Source organism: Papaver somniferum, unplaced genomic scaffold (assembly GCF_003573695.1).
Source record: "Papaver somniferum cultivar HN1 unplaced genomic scaffold, ASM357369v1 unplaced-scaffold_10, whole genome shotgun sequence".
Lineage (NCBI taxonomy): Eukaryota > Viridiplantae > Streptophyta > Magnoliopsida > Ranunculales > Papaveraceae > Papaver > Papaver somniferum.
Genome location: NW_020618825.1, coordinates 3,312,755 through 3,317,657, shown reverse-complemented (window position 1 = coordinate 3,317,657; position 4,903 = coordinate 3,312,755).

Sequence of the window (4,903 nt, the reverse complement as noted above, 5' to 3'; positions counted from 1 at the left end):
AATAAAGAAAATAAAAATAAACACATATACACGTGCACATTTGTTTGCCGGGAACATTATTTAAATACCCCTAAAAATTCGCACCATAAAATATACCCTTATTCAATTTTTAAAAATACCCTACCTTCTGAAAAGTGGAAGCAACCAGCACAAGTTGCTCTCAGAAGTGGACGCAACCAGAAAAGTGGAAGAAACTTTCTCAAATTGACTCCAAAAAAATTATTTTTTACCCTTCGGAAATATTTGTGCAAGGTTAACAAATATGGAGGGTATTTATAACATTCCCACTTGTTTGCCTTCATATATCATGTCAGATTTGGGCCCTTATAGATTGGATGGAAATTACCCATCAATTAATAGTAAATCGTAGATACATGTTATACCGGGGTCTCCATACCTGGTACTAGGGCTGCACATGGTTCGGTTTTTATCGGTTTTTGGCAAAACCTAAACCGAAACCAATGTACTCGGTTTTCCAATAATTAAAATCAATGAAACCGTATAGCCTATTCGGTTTATTTGGTTTCGGTTTCCTCTCGGTTTTGTTAAAAACCAGACGGTTTTTGGTTAACCGAATGATTTGTAAACAATAATGTGTCAGTGCTTTAACTCGAATAATCCTCCTAAGAGTCCTAACCATTCATTAACTACAATTCATCAGTGTGAAAAGATTCATTCTGCTATGAGAAATTGAAAAATAATAGAGGTTCGCAGTATCGAGCTAAGAAAAACCCCAAACATATTTTAATTACATATTAATTGAAACAAAACTAGTGCAGTTGCTGGCTCCCAAGCTACCTCTCCTCCTTCCACGGGAACTCCTGCGAATGATAAACAAACAGAGAGCATACAAATGGTGGATTCACAAATCATTTTCAATATTCCCAAGCAATAACAACAATAACAAATAACAACATTCCCAAGCAAAATAAACAAGATCAGCAGCACATGGTCGACATATTTCCAATCATTTTCAGTCGATAAGCTAAGTCTTTCGCAGCAAGGACTGATCACTTCTCTTCACTCTTTTAATTGATCTACCAAACCCAAACCATACTCAGAGTACATAATACGGCCTACCAAGAATCAAAACTTCCAACCTAGTTGAACTACCAGGTGTAAATCATTCTCATTGGCATAATGGGGATTTCGCAGGAAAACAATGTCAAGAGTCTACTACCTAGTCAAAGCTATGAATAAGCAATTAACAGCTACTGATTAGTCAAACTGAGGTAACTAACAACTATAACCTGATGCTAACCAACATTTATAGGCAAGTATTTCTCAACTTAATATAAAAAATCAAAGACAAATCTATTCACAATATCTTAGGGCACTATGAAGTTCATAGGATATAAAGTTTAAGGTTCATTAAAAGGAATATGCATATGGAAAACAAGTAAGTACACAAGCCCAACATAAAGTGGTGTTTTGGATGATCATACTGTTGTGTGTCATAGTGCTACTAGAAAAACTTACCGCTAACCCATTAAATCATTTATAATCAACTTCACGATAACAAAGTTGAATCTTCTTCTTCTTCATCATCTATATCAATGCGGATGAACTTAGAAGTTGCAAGAGAACCTAAAAATTCTGCAAGAAATTACATCAATAAGTGAGAAACAATGAGTAGAGAAAATAACAAATCAGAATTTTACAAAAGTGAGTAGAGAAAATACCTGAAACATCTCCGGCATCATCAGTTCCTAAGGTGTTTGGATCAAGATCAACCGGTGTCCGTAACCAGCTTTGCGTGCAAATCAACGCCTCAACTGTCTTAGGTAGCAGTGAACTTCGATATGAATCAATAACTTGCCTTCCAGTACTAAAGGCAGATTCCGAGGCAACATAAGAGACTGGTATGGCTAGTATATCTCTCGCCATGTGTGATAATACAGGATACCTTGTACTATTAGTCCTCCACCAACCTAAAATTTCAAACTGAACACCGGTAGGGCTAATTCTCGATTCACGTTTCTCCTCTAAATATAACTCCAACTCAGTTTTCCCCTCAACATTGTCATCCTCCTCATCTTCTCTTGCTCTCTCTGCTATTAGACTAGCATACGCGGAATATTCATCATCAGTAACCCCAGAAGATTGAGTAACATTATTACAATCACTTGTGGCACTAGACATGTTTTCATCATTTGCATAGAGACACTTGTACTCTTCTAAAAGTTCTTGAAAATGAGTTCTCACATAAGTCGATAAGTGTTTACGTAATGACGGACCTGTGATATCTAAAGTATCAAGAATAAAATTTAAACCTTTCATTTTCTCACGTGGATCAAGCAAAACAACAATGAACATGAGAGTGTTCATTTTCTCATATTTTCCCCAATAGTTATTAAACTTGTCTAGCATTTTAGTGCCCATACCAGAGAGAAATGGATCTGAACTTTTTACCCATGTGTTCATTGATCTATGAATGACACTTACGTTAAACAAGAACTCATGTGAAATAACACGAGTACAGTAAGAACACTTGACAGTCAAATCATAGAATACCTTTAAAATTTTTCCAAATGATCTTGCATTGGCCCAATCTTCCATATATGGAGCATGTATAGGAGGCGGAGGAGGGGCCTTCTTCTTGCCTTTGTTATGAGCAAGAGTACAAGCTTCTTCCATGTCAACATCATAACTAGCACCGGTAGAAGTAGAAAATACAGGAGGGATGGATCTTTCGTTGAAACAAAACTTCTTTTTGAAAGCCTTATCTTCCCGTGCTAGCCTTTCAAAAGCTTTCTGATATCTACAAGCAGCTTCCAACATCATGTAAGTGGAATTCCATCTTGTATCCACATCTAAAACTAAACCTTTTCTGCAATCTATCTTTTCTTGTTTAGCACAATCCATAAACTTACTCAACCTAGAAGGAGAGCTCATCACATGCTTCACCACTGCCCTTACTCTCTTAATAGCCATGTGATACTCTCCCAAGCCAGCATTCGCAACAAGTGCAAGCACATGAGCAGCACATCTAACTTGCATAAACTTAGTATTCAGTACACCATTTGAACTAATCACTTGCTCCTTTAAATGACCATCCTCCCTTAGATAATCAATAGCTAAATCATTAGCACTAACATTGTCAAGCGTAATAGTAAAAACCCCAGGAAGTTCCCAATCTAACAAACATTCCTCTAACATCTTCCCAATTACCTCACATGAATGACCTAAAATTTGGAAAAAGTTGATTACCAGTTTGTGCAGCTTCCAATATTTATCAATAAAATTCGCAGTTATAACCATGTAGCTTTTATTTTGGGCATTTGAGGTTCATGTGTCAGTGGTGAGACAAACTCTCACATTGTTTTCCTTGAAGTAGTTCTTCATCTTCTCCTTTTCAGCTTCGTACAAATTTAATACACCCCGCGAAATGGTCATACGAGAAGGGATCTTGAATCTGAATTCAAGTACCCTACAAAGTTCCTTGAACCCTTCTCCTTCAACCACTCTAAACGGCTGCTCATCTAAAATCACAAATAAAATCACTGCCTTTGTACATGCATCTTGATTAAAAGTTGCCGCAACCAATTTTCCTTCTTCTCCTAGCCTAGCCGGTTGAAAATCAAGAGTTTGCTGTCCTTTTTCCTCCTTGGGCTTCTACTTACATATCTTCAAATGATTATTCATACCACCTGTCCCATACTTGGTAACCTGAGCTTCAATCTTTTCCTTACAGTGGCGACATTTTGCATATTTCGAAGGCTTGGGGTCCATATCAAAGTGGTTCCACACATCAGAACGTTTCTTTCCCTTTGGTTCTGTCACTTCTGTGTCATCTTCAGTTGCATCTTCAGGGGTTTTACGCTTATTGCTATGTGCTTCTGTCACTTTTATGCCAGCTTCAGTTGCATCTCCATCTGCACTAGCATCTCCAGCAACACTAGCATCTTTAGCAGCACTTGCACCTCCAGCTGAATTTGCACCTCCATCTGAACTTGCATTAGGTGGAGGTCGAGGTGGACGCTTATTAGAAGAAACAGAGGCAGTAGGTGTTGAACTGGATCCTCGCATTGTCAAAAGGCAAGTATGCAATGTGATAAACCATACATTTATGTTAATCGTAATTTATGTCAAAAAGCAAGTCTGCATTTAGCATTTGTTCTAGCAATTTAATCGTAATTTATAAATAGAAAGAGAAACAAAACAACTCAGTTAAACAATGTCAATGTACAACCACTCTAAACGGCATACTAGCAAAAACTAGTATCAACTATAGCAAAAATCCAGGTCAAGTGCATACAAATATCAACTACAGCAAAAACAAGTATCCAATTCACAAACAAAGCATCAAAACAGACGGGAACGAGAAGTACATTTCGTAATCCGTCCTTGTGCTAAAATCTACACCTAAGCTTACAACTCCACCACTAACAAATTCAATATGAATTAACTTGTAAAATTTATTAAAAATTAAGCAAAACCCATTGTGTAAATCAACCTAAATGACCTTAATTTGAAATCCCCAATTTTTTTCAATTTTACAAACCCTAATATCATAATTAAAATCATAATATCAAAATCATTTCAAATGATACACACAAATACACAATCGCAATACCTTTATCAAAATCAGTTCAAATGATACACACAATACCTTTTTCAATTTTCGGTCTCTTCTACAGTTCTACTCCAGCTTCGTTCGACAGATTAGTGATTAGGACTTCGATAGATTTGTTACTTATCAAACTAGAAGAAGAAGAAGAAGAAGAAGAAGAAGTAAAACTAGAAGGTGATGGTGGGATTTCGATAGGTTTTAGGCTTTGGTTTTCCGTTTTTGGGAAGACTCAGTCGTGAGGAAGAACGAAAGATGAAAAGAACGAAAGAAGAAAAGATTTTGGGAAGACTCAGTCGAGTGAAGTAAGTTATTAGGGTTAAATATCTCCAT